At 41.3% G+C, this 8,553-nt stretch overlaps 1 long non-coding RNA gene across 1 annotated transcript; it reads left to right on the top strand.

Moving 5' to 3' along the window:
* The first annotated feature begins 639 nt into the window (after positions 1–639).
* On the top strand, positions 640–7,214 carry LOC116780140. The gene is made up of 3 exons (XR_004354350.1): positions 640–734; positions 6,429–6,434; positions 7,203–7,214. It is a non-coding gene; the product is annotated as an uncharacterized LOC116780140 (long non-coding RNA).
* The last annotated feature ends 1,339 nt before the right edge of the window (positions 7,215–8,553 follow it).

Below are 8,553 nucleotides of genomic sequence, written 5' to 3'. Positions count from 1 at the left end.
TGGCAGTGTTGGGTTAATGGTTGGACTTGAAGATCTTAAAGGATTTTTCTACCTTAAAAAATTCTATGGTTCTATCTTTACATTCTCTCAGGAAATTTTGATCAAAACTGGGAACAGAACCATGAACTACCACCTTGTCCTATAGTTAACAGGCTGTGGAATGATAAGTGACTGTGACAGCATCCCAATGCCAGATTTATGCGAGATATCTTGCTATTTCTCCTTATGCAGAAGTAATAAACAACTTTTTTTTTCTTTTTTCTTATTCTACCAGGCTGATATCTTAATTTTCTCTCAAAAAAATATTCAAACTTTTGGAGTTTGTCTTCCCAAGTATCTGTTACATGTGATGAAGCCCTCCTTTCCAGGAAATGGCCAAAAACAACATGAAGGAGATAATTAATTCCTTCTTTTCCTTTGTTAGAGTTTTTTTTCCTTGCCTATAAAACTGTCTTTATACAAACCCACAAGTTTTTGCACATTTATGTCTCCAACTATCCACCATCCCACTGTGGGAGAATGAGGAAGCTGTTCTGTGGGACTGCTAAGCTCCACAGCAGCTAACAGTCCTCAAAACTATTATTTCCTATTATTTCCAACTGTCATAGGTTTACTTGTTCTAAAACCCAGGCAGGAAATTTTTTCTTTCCCCTGCATCGCTGTAAGGGGATGGTGTTGAATGAGGGAGAGTAGTTTTTGCCTTGGGTGATTGACCCACACAAAAGAACTAACCAGTTGTTGGCCTTCCAAAGACTGTGGGGAGGGGTGAGAAGTGTGTTTTTTCTCTCTCCTTGAAACAGGAGGCACTCCACTTTAGCCCTGACAGAGGCTGTGTTGGAGGGATTCGAGATTCACTTCGTTTTAGGCCTGGTAATCTGGCTGTCTTCCGGCCCCGGTTTGCCTCCATTTTCCTGCTCCCTCCTCTGCCCCAGCCCAGATCTGCTTGTATTTCATCAGAGAGGCCTGAACCATCTGCAGAGGAATCCTTTGGGGAGGAGGTCGCCCTTTCCCTCCTCTGCTGCCGTGTTAGCAGTGGCGTTTGTCCACCAACAAAAGGGGGGAAATCCTGGCCACAGGCAGCCGCAAGCAACGTGAGTTTAGTGGGAAGAGCCCCCTTTTTCCCCTTCTCCCCTTCTCTGTGGGGGGGAAGATCTCTATTTTCAGCTTCTCCCGCATGCCGAGGCCCCCACGCGTTGATGGAAAAAAATAATGATGAAAGCAAATAATGTTATGTACAATTAATGTTTATTGGAAGGTAATGACTTCAGAAGACCATCTCTGCCTGTGAAGTAGAGTTGGTCAGTACAAAACCTATGCTACATATCTTTTGGACTTTTCTCTGATAAACTATTAACTGGAACATTCTCACGTGGAGCATAAAGATTTGCAACATGAATTCTTCTTCTTCTTCTTTCTTCTTCTTCTTTCTTCTTCTTCTTCTTCTTCTTCTTCTTCTTCTTCTTCTTCTTCTTCTTCTTCTTCTTCTTCTTCTTCTTCTTCTTCTTCTTCTTCTTCCTCTTCTTCTTCTTCTTCTTCTTCTTCTTCTTCTTCTTCTTCTTCTTCTTCCTCTTCTTCTTCTTCTTCTTCTTCTTCTTCTTCTTTCTTCTTCTTCTTGGGTTTTCTTGGGATACCTGAAATTAAAGTTAGGAAAATAATTGTTCCATGTTACAATTAATTTCTTCTTTTTTAGTCTAGTCACTTATGCTTCAAATTTAGATTTCTCTTGTTTTTTGTCATATTTGCTTTATTTCAGGTTAATTTTAAAAAGAAAGCTCTGTTTTATCCTCAAATACCTCTGAATTGCAAACTTAGATGAAACTAGTTGAACTGCAGAATAATGCAGATGAAGAAAGCAAGATGATCACATGAAGAATCATAAAGACAAGACAGCTTCTGTATACATATTAATGCACACGTGATTTATGTGATAAATTCGTCCTTTTTTAAAGTATGATAAGCCATAGTAAACCCAAATTGTTTGAAAAGAAATATATTTTTCTTAAAAGGTGAAAAAAAAGGTATAAACTTAAGCTAATGGTCCCAAATGCTACAATAACACTATGTAAAACTGCAACTGCTTTATTGACATTGAACAGTATTAGGTTTAGTGGGTGATACTGCATTTGTTAACCAAACACATGTTGTGGAAGTAATTTCAAAGGAATATTTGATGAATGTTATTGTACAGTGATTGTCATTACTACAACATAAAAAACCTAATCTGTCTCAAGTATAACTTTGTCACAACAGTCAGCATAAGCTCTGTTTTCAATGGCACCACCAAACTACGAGTTATGGAGCCAAATAAGTCAAGGAGAACAGAATTTTCTCCCAGACAGTTACTCTAACCCCAAGATTATGTTCAACATAGACTGAACACAATACAAAGTAAACAAGCCTGAAATGCATTTTTAAAAATGAGACTTTTTACCAGGAATGCTCTTACATAAAAACCTTGCCATGTGGTTAATTTTTGAAAGCTAACCTTTTATTAGGTTAAAGTAAAGTTAAGAAAAGTGGGGTAACAGCAGAGAGAAAGGCCTAATGCTTCTTTATCGGAAACATTATTTGAAAAAAAAAAGTAACATAAGCCTCAAAATATTTGCTTTAAAAAATGACAAAATATTGGTCTTACAAAGCATTGCTCTGTGTTTTGATAGGACTTCTAAAATATTTTCCAGAAATTCTGATAGTTTTTTTTACTTTCATACTTTGACTAAATAGTTGCCTAAGTGACTCTCTCCTTCCCTCCTTCCATTCTTTTCCTCTTATTCTTCAGATTTTTGCACACTGAGTAAACTCAACCACTTTGTCTAAATCCTGTCATGAGGCATTCTGCCTTAGCTGAGCTAATTCAACGTGAAAACTTCATTTATACCCGCAAACACAGAGGGGATTGTGCTGGGAATCTAAGAGTATTGATCTATGCAAAAGTTGTATTGCTGAGCTCTCTATAATTATATGTCACAATATAGTTTGCCTCAGGACAGACTTATTTTCAATAAGCTTCCACTAAATATTTTTTTTTAAATATATACTTGCTGAAGGGACATAAAAATGCTCTAATATCCACCTGTTTATTTAGAATAAACAAACTGTAATCCCAGAAACAAGTTGGTAGTAAATTGATAACATATATCACCAGACATGCAACATTTGGAAGTCAAGTTTATTGATTTCTATTATTACTAGTTCTAGTTTCCCTATGCTGCTACAACATTTTATCCAAAGTCAGTACATGCCATTGTGGTAAAAAAAAATAAATCACAACACACAACTGAAATTGCACCCACTACAGGTGGGGGAAATGGTCCCTTGTGCAGCAGCAAATACTGTCTGTTGATGAGTACAGATAACCTCTGTGTAAGTTACACAGGAAAATGAGCTAAATAATGCATAAAGTGGTGGAAGTTGCTTAAAAAAAAAAGCCCCCCGAGTGCATTTCCTTACTCTGTTAAGCATCAAGTGATGTAACTGTGTCCTTGTTTCTTTCTTTCTTGATAGACCTGCTGCCACTCAGCTTTCATCTTTCATTAAAATTCCTGCTGGTGCTGCTTTAGCTGCAATATAACATAATGACATTTAAAGCTACTGGAAGACTACTCCACTGCACTTTTCCTCTGTTGTAAAGACTAGTCTCTCAGGGTTAATGTCTGCCATAATAAAGGATGTGCCCATTTCCACTGTGACACCCTTTGGAATAATAAGATCAAGATGGGTATGTATCATCTGGTACCAAACTTCTTTTTATAATATTGCTCTTTTGTTTAAAAGAGCCAACCACCAAGTTGCTGGTTTTTTTAAGTAAATAATATCTTAAGCTGACATAAAGAACATCAAGGAGCTGTAATTGAAGAGTAAGAAGAGTAAATAGAACTTTTAGTTCATGCTAGTGGTGCACTTTAATATTGACAATAGCCGATGAGCAAGAAATTGTTGTCTAGTATTTTCTATGTCTCCTAAGGAAGCTAAAAATAAAACCATGGAACTCCTTACAGAGGTCTGAAAACAGTAATTTTTTTTCTGTTTCTCAGAAATTTTGTCTTAGGTTTGTTTATTTTTCTTCTTCTTCATTCCCACCTCCCTCCCTCCCCCTGTGTGCACTCCTACATTCTGAAGGATCTATAATGAGGATTTTCTTCTGAATATATAAATCATGTCTTTCAAATTGACTATAGTTTTGTAGTTGGTCACCTTCTAAATGCTTCAGCATCTGTATTACTGAGTAAATAGAAAGACTTAAAGGATTATGATCCTGAAATCTTCCTTTCCCCCACAACACTGGTTTAAATAAAAACAATGTGTTTTCTCTACAAACTTTGCCTCATTTTCACATACAACTGTCATGGATGAGGTAGCAATTACTGCAGTGAACACTGTTAATCCTGATGTCTCTAATTAAGGGCTTCAGAAGGAGTTTTTAAGCACTTAAATGAGAAGGGAAGATTTCCAGAGGTTCTCAGCACTGATGTCCTTGCTGACAGCTGTCAGCTTTCCAGAAACTTTGAAAATCTGGCCAAGGCATCTTGATACCATGCAGTGCAGCATCATCTTACTGATACATAATTTTTAGAAGAGATCTGGTAAGTCTATCAAGCATGTTCCTATGGCATGGTTCGGTGCCGGGCAGAGCTTGTTCTGCAGGAGTCGTGTAGCTCACCAAGGGGGAGGTGATACACTAGCCAGCTGATCCTCTCTCTCAAACAGGTTTCACTAGACTTTTAGCAGGTCTGTGGAGATGTGCTCAGCAGGAGGGAGGTCATTTTCACACATCAATACCACTGTCACCATTTCTGGTTCTCTTTTACAATTCCAGAGTTTGTGCTGGCATTATAATATGTTTCCATGCACCATTAACAGTTGGAATGTTTGCTGTGGTCATTCAAAAGCCTGGATTAAAGTCTGGAAGCAGAAGAATTATGAAAATATTAGCTTTTCTCAGCTTTCTATGACTTGAGGCAGAATCGCAGAATCATAGAATCATAGAATATGCTGAGTTGGAAGGAATCCATCAGGATCAATGAGTCCAGCTCCTGGCCCTGTACATGATCATTCCCTAGAGTCACGCCATGTGCCTGAGAATGTTGTCCAAATGTTTCTTGAACTTTGGCAGGCTTGGTGCTGCGACCACTTCCCTGGAGAGTCTGTTCCATCACACAACCACCCTCTGGGTGAAAAATCTTTTCCTGATATCTACATTAAACCTCTCCTGACTCAGCTTCGTGCCCTTTCCTTGAGTCCTGTCACTGGTCATCAGGGAGAAGATATCAGTACCTGCCCTTCCACTTCCCTTTGTGAGGATGTTGAAGACTGCAGTGAGGTCTTCCCTCAGTCTCCTCCAGGCTGAACAAACCAAGTGACCTCCTCCCGGTGCTCCTCATACAGGTTCCCCTCCATTCTTGTGTCATACTTTGGACACTCTCTAATAGCTTCATGTCTTTTTTATATTGTAGTGCCCAAAACTGTACACAGGACTCAAGGTGAGGCCACCCCAGTGCAGAACAGAGTGGGACAATTCCCTCCCTCGACTGGCTGGTGATGTTTTGCCTCAGGACACAGTTGGCCCTCCTGACTGCCAGGGCACCGCTGACTCATATTGAACTTGCCATCAAGCAGGACCCCCACTTCTTTTTTTGCAGAACAGCTTTCCTGCATCTCAATGTCCAGTCTGTCTGTACATCCAGGGTTGCCCTGTCCCAGGAGCAGAATTCAGCACTTGTCCTTGTTAAACTTCCTATGGCTGGTGATTGCCCACCTCTCTAATTTGTCAACGTCTCTCTACATGGCCTCCCTGCCTTCAAGGGGGTCCACAGCTCCTCCCAATTTAGTATCACCAGCAAACTTACTTTGTATTCCTTTGAGTCCTGTGTCCAAGTCATTTATGAAGATGTTGAATGTGGGAACAAGTTAAGTCAGCAACACCTGAATTCAGTTAATTAGGATCAAAATGGAGTGTTTTGGCCTTGACTGGTATTTTTCATAAAGAGAGTGCTGTGTTCTCAAAGTGAACACTGCTTAATGGTCTGCATGGTCTCCATATTTTTCCCATGGCTAAACACAACCACCACATGATGCAAGGTGAATGTGTGGGACCAAGGTACTGTTTTGGGATTGTCCTGGGAATTTCATTTAACTAAACAAACTTCAAGTGCTGTTTATGAGAGAACATGAATAAAAGGGGAGCACCAAAAATGATCGGTGGACAAATCTCGAAATTGAACTCTGTGTGCTGTGCAGCCTCACCTCTTTCAGTGCCCATATTTGCCATATTGAAGAGCACAGGGCCTAAGATGGAGCCCTGCAGATCCCCACCTTTGACAGGTTGCCAGCATGTTCACCATTACCCTTTTCGTTCAATCCTTGAGCCAGTTGCTCACCTATTGCATATTGTGTTTATCCAGCTGCATGGTGGACATTTTGTCCAGAAGGATCCTGTGAGATACTGTATCAAGAGCTTTACTGAAGTCCAAAAAGATTACATCAGCTGTCTTTCCTAGATCAATTAGGTGGGTTACCCTCTTGTAGAAGAAAGTCAGGTTTGACAAGCAGGACTTTCTCCTCATGGAGCTGTGTAGAAGATACTTTGCAACTTCCAGCTCATCTTTCCTGTAAGTAGCACAAGGTGAATTATTTCACTGAAGGCTTTTTCAACATAAAGGAGATTCTTGATGAGCAACAAACTGAACCCAGTTCTGTCATTGTTAAACTTGGCGATTTCTTAGCAAAAGAAGCTGAGGATGCAAAATTGCAAGGAAATCAAAATGCCTTTTCCCTCTTCCATTTAACCTGATGTTTCTTTATTGGGTAGGTAAATTAGTTACTTGGTTTTAAATTGCAATGCAACAGTAATCAAAGAGCTAATTTGTTGATGCTAATGACGATTTAGCCAAAGCAAATATATTGCTCAAAGAGAAGAAAACTGCTGCCAAGTATTTGCCGTGTTTTCCTTAGGCATATTAGCTATTCATTGGTGAAAAATTATTTAATTATGTACATTATGGTATGCTGGAAAAGAGAGTTATACATGCTCATGTTATATATCTGTAGTGGTTTGGACCAAGTTTTCCCCCTGCAGTTGAAAGTGGTAACCCCCAGGGGGTGGTAACTCTTGAAGTTTTGAAGTTTTGTCCAATGAGTGCTTCTGCAAAATATAAACATATCACAACCAAATGGAAGAGAAGAGTTGTAGTTTAGAGTTGAAGGAGAGGTGGCCATGTTGTAGGAGCCACGAGGAGAGGGCAGGAGCCCTCTGGGGGGCCTCTGCCCCCCCCCCCTCCTCCCCCCCAACTCCACCCCCCCCCCCCCCAAGTCCCAGCTGGGGGCTACAGAGATTTGGAACAGTGTTAGACTGGGCTAAGTGTCTGTAGTTAAGCCGCAGTTGATAGAAGTGGTAACCATGTTCTGACACCACGGAAAGGGGCCCAGAGCCCCTCGGGGCCTTTGGGGCCCCCCAGCCCCGGGCTGGGGGAGCTGTGGGGACCTGGAACAGCATAAAGCTGGGCTAGGTGCCTGTAGTTAAGCTGGGAGATGTTTTCTCCACCGTGGGCAGCGGAGACAGAGCAGCAACAGCAGCAGCAGAAGCAACACTGGCCGGAGAAGGTGGTAGAGAGCCAGGACAGATAAGAACTGAACTAAACAGCAAATGGCATGCACTGCAGAGAGGACTCCTGGAAGGAGACAGAGAGCCAAGAGAGAGCCAACAGCAGCAGATAAGAGCAGAACTAGCTCTACAGAGAGAGTTGGGGTAAGAACTGAACCAAAAGACCCAGACTCCTTTGAGATCCCTCCAAAAAATGGAGGGGGTGGACTCTTACTGATTAGAAGTCCTAAAGGGAGTAAAGGAGCTAAGAAGTTCAGTCGTCCTGAGAGCTCAGCTAGGACAGTGTGTGGAGGTTGAACCTTGCTGCAAGCTACAAAGAAGCTTGCAGCCATTTTGAAGCAGGGCACAGAAGCTCTGGAAGGGGTTTGAGTCCCCTGAAGATACCAGACCATCACGAAGACCCCCTGGGCTCATGATATGACCGTGGTGGAACAACCTTTGTCTGGGGTGACGTAGCCCACGGAAGACCCTTTTGCCTACGTCAAGGGGCCAAGGGGGATACCCCCTTGTGAGTGCTGGCAGAGATCCAGCTATCAGTTGCTGCAAGAAAAGAAGAGAGAGAGAGCCTGCTGCCTTAGAGACATTGCTGCTCTGAAGAAGGGATCTGTCCTTCTTCCCTCCTGGACTTTTATTTGGAGGGGAGAAGAGATCTGATCCATTGTAAATATTTATGTCATGGTAGAGATAGCTAAGGTTGTATATAATGTGTTATAATATTTATTTGTACAGTCATTGTAATATATTACCCTTCCCCCACTTTGAGTCTGGCGTGTTTTGCCTGGAAAACCCATCTCACATTAGGTTGAGATGTGCAAGGGGGCTTAGTCTAGGGAATTAGGATTTTGGAGAATCTCAAACCATGACAATATCCAAGAAGTTTCCAAGTGAACAGAAGGGGAGATCAGACGGATACTTTGTCCTAGTGGAAGTGTGCTGTTCTACTCCCTGCAGAA

Source organism: Chiroxiphia lanceolata, chromosome Z (assembly GCF_009829145.1).
Source record: "Chiroxiphia lanceolata isolate bChiLan1 chromosome Z, bChiLan1.pri, whole genome shotgun sequence".
Lineage (NCBI taxonomy): Eukaryota > Metazoa > Chordata > Aves > Passeriformes > Pipridae > Chiroxiphia > Chiroxiphia lanceolata.
The sequence above is the reverse complement of the archived record's forward strand: the minus strand, read 5'-3'. Positions and strand labels throughout refer to the sequence as shown.